Below are 13,655 nucleotides of genomic sequence, written 5' to 3' on the forward strand. Positions count from 1 at the left end.
GCTGATACCCATCCATAAACCAACACTGCCATGCACAGTCTTCCAGTGGTACAACTAACTGGGCTGATTCTCAACCCATTTTCTCCTTCTTCTTCTCAAGGAATGTGCACAGACATATCAAATACCTCACAAAAGAACTGGGTATATAGAAGCTTCCTGATTTATCAGTCTAGAGCAGTGGTTCTTAACTAGGGAAGATTTTTCCCTAGGGGACATGTGGCAATGTCTGGAGACATTCTTGGTTGGCACGACCAAATGTATGAACTGGGGGAGAAGGGCCTTCTACTGTCATCCAGTGGGTAGAGGCCAGGGTGCAGCTAAACATCCTACAATGGACAGAGCAATCCCCTTCCCCTACTCCTACACACAGCAAAGAATTGTCAGGTCTATATGTCAAAGTTGAGAAACCCTAATCTAGAACGTTACCAAAATTAAAAAAAAAAAATTTGAAGATTGATTTGACATCTCTTGGTTTTGATAAATCCTTGTTGGTTCTTAATAATCACCACTTTCCAAAAGTTACATTAACATAAATTTATTTTGGGCAAGAGAGAATCCTCTGATTGAATGAAAAGTCGTCTAGACTCTCCAGTCTCATGTAGAGAGTCCCCAGATTTGGGGGGCTGCTCCTCTCGTGGGCAGTAAGTTCCTCCAGGGATGCCCTGCTCCATGGAGATAGTGAAGGAGTTTCCTCTCTAGTGATTTCCATCCAGTTTCCCAGGACTGCTCACGTTCCTAGTGATGACTTCAGTTCTGCCTTCTCACCCTCCATGCCTCTTGTCCCAGCCAGGAATGGTACAGAATCTATGGAAAGTTAGGAAGTCTTGTGGAAATGTCTTTCCCTCTTTAAATGTGCCCATTTCCCACTTAGGGAGGTATCAGTGTCCCAAAAAGAACAACTCAAAAGCCTTGACAAATGGAAAAGTAAATAAATAAAACAATTTCCCACACCTCTTTAGAGGACTAAATCTAACGAGGGTTGAGCTGAGGCATTAAAGGAGTTGTTGGTGTCCAGCAGGGCTGCCAGCCAGGAATGATCTATCTCCATATTCACTGAGCTCCTACTGTATCCAAACTGCTGTTAGGGCCCTATCTGTTCAGGGATAAAGAAATCATGGACCCAGCTCTTGAAGACCTGATGCCTGTGTAATGCAAAACAAGAACTTGAAACAGATCTGCATCCGAATCCCACAGAGGTAGTGAGATTGTGTTCATTAGACATAGTCCTTAATGCCTTGAAGTATCCGTTTCTCCTCTGTAAGAATGGAGATAGCAATAGCTGTCTCATGGTCGTGAACACAAAATGAGAACAAGCATCTGAAATGCCTTGTGCACCTAGTAAGAAGCCAATATTGTAGTTACTATTAAATACTCTAATATCCTAGTACAGATATGCGACATGCAGAATTTGATAAGCACTAAAAAATGGCATAAAGGACTGGACACGTAAAGAAAGAGCGATTGATGTCACTGAAAGTGTTGTGAAGGACACTGAACTTGGGATCACTGGAAGACCTGGCTTTGAATCCCTCCTCCGTCACTCAGGAGTTGTGTAAACGTGGAGGCTTTGCTTAATTTCTCTAAGCTTCTGTTTTTTCATCGAAAAAAATGGATATAATAGGACCTACCTAAACCTCTCAGATGCTTGATGAATCCATGGTTAAGTTTTAACCTAGGAGACTTCTTGAAATAGATGGCATTTGAGCCAAGCCCTGAGGAACGAAGAGGATGTTCGTAAGGGCAAAAAGGACCAAGAGGACCTCTCAGGGTGAGATAAGAGCTGAGCTAGGAAGGGAATAATGAATATTTGTGAAACTCTCCAGGAAGTTAAGAACATAAGCTTGGGGTATCAGACAGACCTTGGTCAAGTCATGTATGCTCTCTAAGCCTCAGTTTCTTCATCTGTAAAAAAATAACCTGCGAGGTCGGTGTGAGTGTTCAGTGAGTAACATACGAAAGCATTTAGCTCAGTGCCAGGCACGTGGTAAGTGCTTAATGGACCATCACTGTTGGACCTGTGGCTCGGGGCTTGATCTTGGGGCTGGAATGTCTGGAGGGGCCAGTCCTCAAGGGCCTTGTATACCAGGTCAAGGAGGAGGCCAGTTGTTTGGACACCAGGAAGCCATTCCCAGCTTTGGAGAGTGACAGGACAGAGTTTTAGGCTAACTCTGGGCAACGCTGTGGAGGGTAGGCTGGCGAGGAGGGTGCGTAGAGGCAGGGAGACCAGTTGGCCCAGAAAGCTGGGCTGCAGTTTTGTTTTTCCCATGTCTTTACTTTGGACTCTGGAGCAAGCCCCAGAGATTCAGCAAAGCCCCAGGCTTACAGCTGGGCTGGGCCGAGGTCCTGGGGGGAGTGCAGAGTTCGGGCCCCTCCCCGCCGGACCCTCTTCCACCACCCTCACCAGCCTCCCTGTGACAGCTGCCGCTCCCACCCCCAGTCCCTGTTTGGAGCAGTGATTAATACAGGTTTAAAATAATCTTTGTCTTCTCCCTTTGTCCGCCCCCAGCACAGCCGCTGCTCTCCTCCCATCCCCCCACCCCTCGCCGGCCACACCTCAGAAACCAGCCTCAGGGCAGCTTGGGCCTGGGGCCCGGCCTGGGCTCCTTCCCACACTGTCATCCCCACGCACACTCGAGACCCAGAGCAGACAACATACCTTTCCTTCCGGGCTCCTCCTTGGCCCTGGACCCCGCAGTGCTCTGCCCCAGTGTTCTGGGCTGGGGCAGGGAGAGGCCCAGTGAACTGCAAATTGGAGGCAGCAGGCCCTGGCTCACTCCGGTGTGGAATGCTGGTCACTTCTTCCAGACATGTGTGGAGCTCTCCATGCCTCGATTTCGCCATTGGTCCTCTGACTTCTTTTCCTTCCCAAAGAACTTTTTTTTTTCATTTCCTCATTGATGCTCCTAAATTGGGGGCATGGATAATGCCATCCCATTAAACCGATGTGGAAAACCAAAGCTCAGAGAGGCTAAGTGGCTTCCCCAAATGTCAGAGTGGGCTCCAAAGCACACCTCGTCTGTCCTGAAGAGGCCATCCGCCTGCCTCGCTCCGAAGCTACCGGGTCTCCATTCCTAGTCCTTCAGTCCACCAGGGCACCAGTGACAGTCCTCACGTTCCTCCTCTCCCTGGAATAAATCTGTAATTAACAGACACTTGCCCCTCGAAGCCAGGCAACTCGAGGCTAGCACAGCACTTCTGTCTGGCTCCAGCCCTGGAAGTTGAGGCTCAGGGGAGGACACGTGGGCATGGATAACGCAAAACAGCAGAGAGTGGATCGAAATGGATAAGACTGAAATGTCAAATCGTGGGGTATTATAGTTCAAAGAGATGCAAAGATATCTAGTCTACCTCTCTTATTTTCCAGAGAGGGAAACTGAGGCCCAGAAAGGGGAAGGGGGCACTCAGAGCCACACAGCTGCAGGACGATGGGCTGACCTCTGAGGCCCTGCCCTCTGCCCTGCCGTGGAGGCCACTCTGGACTGCCACTGTGTCACGTGAGGTGTAGAGCCTGCCCGCACCATTTCTCCCCTCTGTGACGTCAGAGGTGATGGCATAAAGAGAATTTGTTTTCCCAGCACAAGTAGCCAGAGTCAGAAGGGGTTAGGAAAGAAAGAAACGTGTCAGATGACAGGGAAGCCGACCTGGAGTTAAACCTGAGAAAGCAGAGGAGAGAAGCCACGTGGGGGCAACTGGTGGGGACTTGAGCCGCCGCAGCCTTGGGCAGGTGCTCACTTGGCTGCCAGGCTAAACTGTGCATCTGAGAGCACAAAAGGCACTTTCTCTGCTCTGTCTGGTGGGAGAGCCAAAGACCTCACGCCTGTGCTCAGACAGCTGACAAATGCCGAGTTAATCCCAGATCACTTGCTTAGTATTAAAAAAAAAGATGGGATGGAGATGGGGAAATGTGTCACTTTGGGTAGGAAAGGACTATGTTTGATGGTCTGGATGGAGTCAGGCTAAATATTTAATGTTCTTGACAGAGACCTGGAGGGGGCTGTTTCTTTCTCTAAACAGTGACGCGCAAGGCTCCCGGGCTGGGAGACAGAGGCGCCGGCAGGCAGCTGGACAGCTGCTTCCAGCTGCCTCTTAGGGGAAAGGCGGGAGAGAGAGGAGGCCAAGTGAAGGATGCAACAGAGGATGTGGGAGCAAAGGGCCAGTGCAGCCGGAGGCTGGGGGGCAGAGGTGGCCGGGACCAACCGAGAGCTCCCTTTATTACAAAAATAACAGTTCTTTACGTTTGGAATACAAACCTGTTGAAACTACCTAGCAGTGGGAAAGCAATTTCCAAGCAGCTTTATTTTTCTGCTCCCCAACCAAATGTTCAACGAAACATCCAGCCGGGAATAGCAGGAGTGAAGACACACGGCAGTAACTATGATATTTAAATGTTTCCGCAGTAGAAATTTCAGTAAGGTTTAAATGAACCATAAGCTGATTTCTTTCTGGATTAGTTTTTTTCCCCTCCTCCTTTATTACTTAAGACATTGTGCTCCTACACCGTATTTCTATGGCACTAGCAAAGAAGTCCCAGCAGGAAACTTCAAAACTTTGTTACCATTCTGAGCACCTCTCTCCCAATCCATTCCCCAGAGGAGATAGGCACCCCTCCACCCACCCAAGACATTAGCTGGGTGAGCCTGAGGCCACAGGGTCTCACCTCAGACCCCAAAGCTGCCCTGGGTAGATCCCACCCAGGCTGGCAAACGCTCTTCGGCCCCCACGTCCTTAGTTGCACCTCCTGCAGTAGTGGTTGCCAATATTGAACCTGGTGAGAGTAGATAAGCTTGATCAAAGCCTTGTCTCAAGTATCCCTCTGCTGAGTCTAGGCTGAGCTGGGGTCCTGGCAATGGATAATGTCTAAAATCAGAAAGTTGAGCATCTTCCTATATTACGGTCATATGTATGGTTCTTTGAATACTGGGCAAGTTCTAGGCTTAGAGGGGGATACAAGGAAGGGTAAATTATTGCACCAACCTATAAACATCTAATGATAGCTAAAATGTATATAGTGCTACTACAGGCAGCTAATTTACTAAAAGTTACACATACACACCTATATATATGTATATGTATATATTAGTTCATTTAAACCTATGTGTATATATATATATATATATATATATATATGTATATATTAGTTCATTTAATCCTCACAACAGCCTTGAGTGGTTGCCACTATCATCATCCCAGGTTTCAGATGAGGAAACTGAGGTACAAGGAGCTTAAATAACTCACCCAAGATCTCATAGGCGGTAACATCAGAGCTGTGATTGACCCAGAGGATCTAGCTCCAGCATAAGTGGTGACCCTTCACTATACCCTGCCTCGCCAGCCTGCCCCCAGATTCACCTCCTTGGGTCTGCATGGCAGAAACATTGACCTCTCTTGGAATTAAAGTATTTGAAATATTCTGGATCAGTCAACACTGGAATGAGTGGTGAAGCTTATGGTGGTGCCTTCCTCGGAGACCTTGAAGAACTGCAGAGACCACACGTCTGGATGAGAGCCCTTCCTTTTGGAGGCAGGAGACTGGAAAAGACCACCCCCTTGAATTCAGTCATTGTCTTCCCAAGACAATACTTGCATGTGGACACCCAAGCAAGCTTCTCTTTGCAAGGCTGAGATAAAGCATGTTCAAACTCTCACACCACGTGGTTCTTTTCAGCCCTGTAGCACATACAGAGCTGGGGAAGAATGAAAAGTTCTGCGTATGGACTTTTAATTTCAAGCTATGAAAAACAGGCCATATCTAGGAATATTTGGCCAGAGAAGTGCCTTCATGCTGAGTTTCCTACTCAAGGTGGCATTTCAGGGGCCATTAGAGTATCCCCTGGAAGCTAAGAGGCCAGCATGCAAATGCATTGACTCAGAACCTTCCCGCACAGGCAGAAGCCCAGCCCACCACATTCCAAGCCAGGTCCCCACCAATGAATATTTATGGTGCTGGTATAGTCAGGGTTCTCCAGAGAAACAGAACCAATACGAGATACATATTCCGTATAAGGAATTGGCTTACACTGTTATAGAGGCTGACAAGTCCCAAGACTGCAGCTGGTGAGCTGGAGACCCAGGAGAGCCGATGTGTAGTTCCAGTATGAGTCCGAAGGCCCAAGGACCAGGAGAGCCAACGGTACAAGTTCAAGGAGTAGAGCTGGTGTTTCGGTTGGAGTCCAAAAGCTGAAAAAGACCCATGTCCCAGCTCAAGCCATCAGGCAGGAGTTTCCCCATGATTTGTGGAAGGGTCGACTTTTGCTTCTATTCAGGTCTTCAGCTGATTGGATGAGGCCCACCCAAATCAGGGAGGGCGATGTGCTTTTCTCAGTCTACCAACCACATATTAATCTCAACCAAGGACACCCCACAGACTTTCCCAGTAGAGCGTTTGACCAAATAGCTGGGCACCCCACGGCCCAGTCAAATCGACACACAAAATTAGCCATCACTGCACGCTGCATTCTCTACCCCTTGCCCTCCAACTATTGTTCTAGGAGGCGGGAATGTGGGGAGAGTGCTTAGAATACCCTAGTAGCTCCACTAGTGGGGCTGCCCTTTCTGCTGGCCTCCTACATCCGTGGCCTTTGGCAGCCAGCTGTGCGGGTTAAAGTACCAATACCTGACAATGGGAGTGCCTCTCTTCACTCCTTACCCACTTCGTTTCCTCCCAGGACCCCATACGACCAGAGAAATGGAGCAGAGAAGCCAGAGATGGGGAGAGAGGTCCACATATGGGTCCTGTCTTGTCTGTGACCTTGGGCCTCACACCCAGGCACCCTGGATGGGCAGATGGTAGAGTGGAAGCAGAGTCCCTGTATCTCGCCTTTGCTCATCATCTGAGCTCATGCCGGCTAGCAAGCCTCCTCTCTTATTAGGAATAATAAGGCCATATTGTGGCTGACAGGAGGGAAGCTCATTTCACACTCTGGGAAGCGGGATTCGGCAAAGAGACATGAAGAGGTTTCACGTACATGCTTCTCTGCCTGCTAATCTGAAAGCTGGCAGTGGCAACAGGCCAGAGGAGATGAGTACAGACTTCCCTTTCCAGTAACCCAGAGGTGAGATAGCACTGAGGTTCACGTGGGGGCTTTGGTCCCCGGTATACCTCATCCTCCATCTACCAGCTGAGTGACCTTGGGCAAGTCACTTAACCTTCCCATGCCTCAGCTTCCTCACTTGAAAGAAAAAAAAAGAGAATAATAACACCCACTCCATGTGATTGTTTTTGTGAGGATTAGATGAATTCATCTATTTATAGATGAATATATATATATATGGCTTTAAAAATGCCTGGCTTTTTTGCAGCAACGTGGATGGCCCTAGAGATTATCATACTAAGTGAAGTAAGTCAGACAGAGAAAGGCAAATATCATATGATATCACTTATATGTGGAATCTAAAAAAAAAAATGAAACAAATGAACTTACATACAAAACAAAAACAGACTCACAGATATAGTAAACAAACTTATGGCTACCAAAGATGAAAGGAGGGGAGGGATAAATTAGGAGTTTGGGATTAGCAGATACAAACTACTATATACAAAAGAGATAAACAACAAGGACCTACTGTAGAGCACAGGAAACTATATTCAATATCTTGTAATAAACTATAATGGAAAAGAAGCTGAAAAAGAATATGTGTGTGTGTGTGTGTGTGTGTGTGTGTGTGTGTGTGTGTGTGTATGTAATTGAATCACTTTGCTGTACACCAGAAACTAACACAACACTGTCAATCAGCTATACTTCCATGAAAAATAAAGCCTGGCTCTAGGTAGGGCCCCAGTACATGTTAGCTTTTATTAATACCCATCAGCCTCCTTTTGCTTCCTGAGATTTGGAGAATCAGTTTTGTCCTAGTGGAATATCCACAGCAGATTTAAAGTTCTAGCTGGCTCACTGCACAGCTAAATGTGTGCCCTGGGGGAAGGAACTTACTCTAATTCTTAAAGGTCAAGAACTCTTTCCCACTGCTCCACTACACGTCATGAGGCTGAGGGTCAACGGCCACGGGCTTAGTGAGTTTGGGAATAATCCGTAAGATCCTCCATTATCACGCTTCTCTCCTGGTGTGGATAATTGAAGGATGGTTGTGGATCTCTGATACACAAGATAGAACTACATCTGTATCCTCCTCATAGTTTCCCACTTCCTCCACGCCCCTCCCAGCCCTGAAGCCCTGCATAGTCTTCTGGGGCCTTCGTCACTGGTTATGATCATGTCAGAAGTGAATGATCTACTCTCCTCCTGCAGGCAACTCAGAGTGTCTTCTCCCTGCTTCCCCATCCCCAGGCTCCACCCCCACTTCTCCAGTGTGTGCACGTAGGTGTACAAGAGCTGAAAGTGTTAGGGACACTGGTTTGATGCCGTTTCAAGCATTTTTTGGATATAGGCAAAGCTGAGATTTAAGGAAACCTCTTCTCTAGATCTCCACTAGAGATTGGTAATACTCTAAACAAAGACAAGTTGTCAGCCGAGCATACTGCCTGGCACATAGTAGGTGCTTTTCTAAATGCATTTGAATGAGACAGGATCCCAATCAGTCCATGTAGATGTGGAGCCGTCCTACCTGGAGACAGAAAGACGTCAAGGAGCCTTGGGAGCCAGGCTTGCTGGGGGAGTCAGGACCAGGGAATGGCTCTCCTCATCTTTATCTCCTCCCCGACTTCCAGGCAGTAAACACACCTCCAGATCCTCTTCCCTCTTCCTCCCCTTTTCTTGCCTCTTCTGCCTTGGGAAGAGCATGGTCGGAAGAGGGAGAACAAACTCTATCTCTTTCTCTACCCCTAGGTTGTCTGAAGATAGTAACATTTCCAAAAATCACCTTCTTTGACCTCAGAATAAGTCCAGTGAGTGTTCTGAAGCAGATTGAACCTGCTTGGTTTTGTTTTGCTAGAGCTGCAATTAAAAGCCACTCAGAGCTCCTGGGGCTCCTCCAGGTAAAATCAGGGCAGGTAGCCTGGGGTCAGAGGTGCCAGATAGAGTGGGGTTGCATCATGGGATTAAAATCTGTCTAAAGAGGGCCTAGGAGGTGGATTAGCCACACTGAGCCAGGGCCAGAGAAGCAGCGTGGAGTACTCCACAGGCACTCAGCAAATACACAGTGTGATTGCTTTGGACTTCTGCCCACTCATGCAGCTTGTCTTGAATCAATTCCATGTAGTGGCTCCTGGAATTATGGAATGTCCTAGCTGAAAAGGACCATTTTACAGGTATGGAAACTGAGGCCCAGACTGGTGAAGGGACTTGTCCAAGGACACAGAACAAGTCAGGGGAAGGACAACTGGTGCACTTGGAAATGTCAGCTTAGTGGATTTAGCTCATGGGCTATCAATTTGACCTAAGGAAGAACCAGCACTTGGGGGCTAGTTTCCCTGCTGGCTGAATAGTGAACTGCCTGAGTCTGTGTGTTCCTGAGCTTTTCTGCCACCTCTGGTACCAACATCCTGAACAGAGAAGGCGAACAGCAGACAAGCCCTCCGGCCCTGTTTCTCTGCTCCCTCCATGAGCATCCATTAGCCACAGTTTCATGTTGAATGGGGCTGTAAGGAATTTCAAGGCCGAGATGATTACATTTTGTACATTACTCTTCTGCCAGAGAGCTAAAAATACCCTCCTGGTGGTTGCTAAGTGCAGGTCTAATGGTTTTCCTTAGAGGAAAGAATGGGATTCTAGTTTCTCAGAATCTGGAGGCTCCGTGTCCAGGGAATGAAGACGTGGAAATTGTTGTAGCTGGTTGTAGAGCATCCCTGAGGGAGGAGAAGCTAGGGACAGCCCCAGAATTCACTGCTCCCTGGTATCAGGGAGAATCTCCAGGGACTGGTGCTGGCAAAGTTTGTGGATCCCCAGAAGCAATACAGCAGGGGCTGTAGCTTCCATGGAGAATTCTCCCAGATCTGTGGGCTCCCCTCCCCTTGGGGTCTGGCTTTCTGAATTTTCATTCCTGGAAACCTCACTCTTTCACCAGCACAGAATGGTCAGTCCCTAAAGTAGCACCTACAATCTAGATATTTTAAAGGTAAAGAGATTGATGTAGGGATATGGAACAGGGTCTTGGGAACAGCTCACCTGCCTTGCTAGAGACCTGATGATGGATCTAGGGTGTCTCTCACTTGATAAGTTAAAAACAGATTTACAAGCATATAGTCACCCCAAGACAGTCCACCTCCTCTCACCTGGCCTAGCACTCCCTCTGACTACAAACATAAACATTTGATTTTTTTTAAATAAATTTATTTATTTTATTTATTTTTGGCTGCGTTGGGTCTTCGTTGCTGCTCACTGGCTTTCTCTAGTTGCGGCGAGCAGGGGCTACTCTTCATTGCAGTGCGCGGGCTTCTCATTGCGGTGGCTTCTCTTGTCATGGAGCACGGGCTCTAGGCACGCGGGCTTCAGTAGTTGCAGCACGCGGGCTCAGCAGTTGTGGCACACGGGCTTAGTTGCTCCGCGGCATGTGGGATCTTCCTGGACCAAGGATCGAACCCGTGTCCCCTGCATTGGCAGGTGGATTTTCAACCACTGCACCACCAGGGAAGCCCTTGAATTTATTTTTTTAACCAATATGTCAGAAGTCCTAAATTCAACTAGGAGGCTTGATCTCCCTTAAGAGGTCCCCTTGGGAACCTGTGCATTAGAGCCACATCTCCTGGGACAGCTTGAACGCTTTCCTTCGGAAAGGTATCCAGCCCCAGGTCACTGCAAGCCCACATTGCCCCTCTGGAATCAGAATGTCTCCTCGGGGCATTTGGTTCGTTCTCTGGAGGCTGTTGCCATGGTTTCATCCTCCTGATTACCTTGGACATTGACATTCACATGAATGTGCCTTTCCCGGCACAGGCTGATGAGTGGCCCTGGGCGGTGGGAAGCCAGTGTTTCAGCAGCTCAAGAAGGAGAGGCCCTGGGGGCTAGTTAGGTGGTGGTGTGCCGCGTCTGGCTGAGGGCTGTGTGCTCAGGAGAAGAAAAGGTCCCCGTGTCATTGTTGGGGGCAGGGGGTGGCTTCTCATGCTCCTTTTGCTCAGGGGAACACTGTTGCGCTCACCCCTTGCTTAGGCAATGCTCACAGAGGCAAAGTTCACCTTAAACTACTTTCCCGGAAAAAAAAAAAAGGAAGTGGGAAAACAAATCTTTATAAGACGGTAATTGACTCACTACACTTCGCTCCAGAATACTTTCTGCTGTCACTAAAAATCAGCCCTGCCCTCCCAAGATGGATATCTGCCCCTCGGTAGAAGACAGGCACTTTAAAGAATGGGCAAGGAGCTGCAAAGGCAATTCCCCTCCCAAAGAAGAACTTCCAGAAGTGTTTTAAGTAAGGCAGCAACTCAGTCCCCAAGTGACGATTTTGAAAGAACAACACACTTGAATGTGTATGTTATCAGACGTTTGTTAAAACAGCCTTGTGGGGCTTCCCTGGTAGCTCAGTGGTTGAGAGTCCGCCTGCCGATGCAGGGGGCACGGGTTCGTGCCCCGGTCCGGGAGGATCCCACATGCTGCGGAGCGGCTGGGCCCGTGAGCCATGGCCGCTGAGCCTGCGCGTCCGGAGCCTGTACTCCGCAGCGGGAGAGGCCGCGGCAGTGAGAGGCCCGCGTACCGCAAAAAAAAAAAAAAAAAAGCCTTGTTGCCTGCAGCTCCTCCTCATTGGTTCACGCTGACGGAGCGGGGAGAGCAGTGGGGTAATTAACTCAAAACGATGATAACCGAAGACTCACTGTTGTTTGACTTCAAATGTGTGGTATGATATATGGACAGTGTACATATCTTACAGCGTGTTTGCCTTCCTAATTATGTTTTGCTTCAAACAATATGGAAATGAGTTGGCTGGCTGTGAGTGCACACCAATTAATGGCTGGGTCGGGCTGCTTGGAAGCTTTTTGGGTGTGTGGAGCAATGACAAAACTCTCAAGGGATTTAACATTTTCTACAGACAACTTGCCCAGTGTGTAATCCACCTGGGAATAATTGAGTGTTGGCTGCAATCAGATTCATTAGTAGCTCAAGAATTAAACCTACCCTCCCATCCCCACCCCCGTCCAGTCCTTCTCCATTTTCCCCTGCTCCTGCCGGATAGTTCATGAATCTTGAGTACCAGAGACTGCCAAGCAGGCAGCTTTGCATCAGTGGCAAGGGGGCTAATCTATATTCTCATGTTAACCATACTTCCCAGTGAATTTCGATAACTTGGAAATGGGCGTTTGGCAGCTGGGAAAGACAAGGCATGGTAGGTGCTTAGAACAAGTCCATAATAAGCATCTGTTTAAAAGAGACCTCTCCAGCCGGATGCCTTGGGCCTGATGGGGGCCCGCAGGCTAGGGCTGCAGCTGCACATTAAAATACACCTAGTCTGTCTTCCCAGGTGGAGGGAGCAGCATTTCTTTCCCTGTGGAATGGATCTAGCCCAAACAGGCAGTTTCTTATTCATAAAGCAGAATTTCCAGGCCAAACTTCCTTCTGCCCACAATCCCCTGCCCCCAAGTGGGGCCACTGGTTTAAGATGCTTTCTTCCAGGGGCTTCCCTGGTGGCGCAGTGGTTGAGAGTCCACCTGCCGATGCAGGGGACGCGGGTTCATGCCCCGGTCCGGGAAGATCCCACATGCCGCGGAGCGGCTGGGCCCGTGAGCCATGGCCGCAGAGTCTGTGCTCCGCAACGGGAGAGGCCACAACAGTGAGAGGCCTGCGTACTGCAAAAAAAAAAAAAAAAAAAAAGTAAGATGCTTTCTTCCAGACATCTTTACCCAGTAATTGCTACCACCTGTCATATCATGCATGCCTGCTTTATACGCTACTGGCAGGTCCTCCTTAGGAGAGCATTGCCACCTCTGCCCTGGCTAGGCTTGTGTCTCCTTGAAGACAGGGTCCATTCTTATCTGAGTGCTCTCATCCTTTGCACCCCTAGCCCACCCTCTAATGCACACAGCAGAGGGCAGGGACAGTTCGAGGCAGGACAAGCTGGGACACTGCACAAGGGGACAGTGTCAGGGGTGGATGGCCCAGGACCGGATCAGCGTTCTTACCTGAAGCTTCATGGGACACTGGGACCCAAAGAGGGATAAGCCAGAGACTAGTGGGAAAAGTGGGAAAACCAAGCACAGCTTCAAGTCCAAAGGCTCAGAGGCAGGACCAAAATCCAGGATGCAGAACGAAGAGCTGAGAGTTCGGAAGAGATAGCATCAGAGGAAGAGCAATGCCTACCACTGCTCCTGGCCCAGAGGAAGTCCAGTCTGTATTTTTTGAATGAATTAATGAAACAATGAATGGGGAAGAGGATTCAGAATAATCTGATTGCCCCCTAAAACTATAGGAGCATCTCCCCGTATGAAGCTGGTGAGCGTGCTCAGTGGATCCATGGGAGTGGACAGGCCAATTTTCTGAAGTGCAATTGGTCATAATGTGCTCTCTTGCCGTCTCTTTTCCAAGACTCCCAGCTCAAAGCTCTATAAATGTGTTGTTGATTCATTGTCCAACACTAAGATTCCTTGTTTCCCATGATCTCTCACCCTCACTTCCTTTACTCACCCTAAAATTTTGCTCCCCTATCATAAAAAACAAACAGCCTTCCCTCTCAAAAAGGAAGAATAGGACTCCACAGCCTCCTGGAGTTTCTATCCATAATGTTATAAAAGACTCTTCACACCAGCACTTTCCAAAGTGTGCCTTGTAGAACAT

The 13,655-nt window shown here is 48.5% G+C and overlaps 1 long non-coding RNA gene across 2 annotated transcripts; it reads right to left on the reverse strand.

The window, feature by feature from the left end:
• Nucleotides 1-680: 680 nt before the first annotated feature.
• LOC141279510 (uncharacterized) lies at nucleotides 681-3,453 on the reverse strand. Of its 2 annotated transcripts, XR_012333885.1 has the most exons (4): nucleotides 3,349-3,453; nucleotides 3,012-3,125; nucleotides 2,657-2,903; nucleotides 681-804 (listed from the first exon to the last, which is right to left on the reverse strand). It is a non-coding gene; the product is annotated as an uncharacterized lncRNA (long non-coding RNA). The 2 variants fall into 2 exon arrangements; XR_012333884.1 differs by lacking the exon at nucleotides 3,349-3,453 and having other exon boundaries at nucleotides 3,012-3,151.
• Between the last annotated feature and the right edge of the window lie 10,202 nt (nucleotides 3,454-13,655).

Source organism: Tursiops truncatus, chromosome 1 (genome assembly GCF_011762595.2).
Source record: "Tursiops truncatus isolate mTurTru1 chromosome 1, mTurTru1.mat.Y, whole genome shotgun sequence".
NCBI lineage: Eukaryota > Metazoa > Chordata > Mammalia > Artiodactyla > Delphinidae > Tursiops > Tursiops truncatus.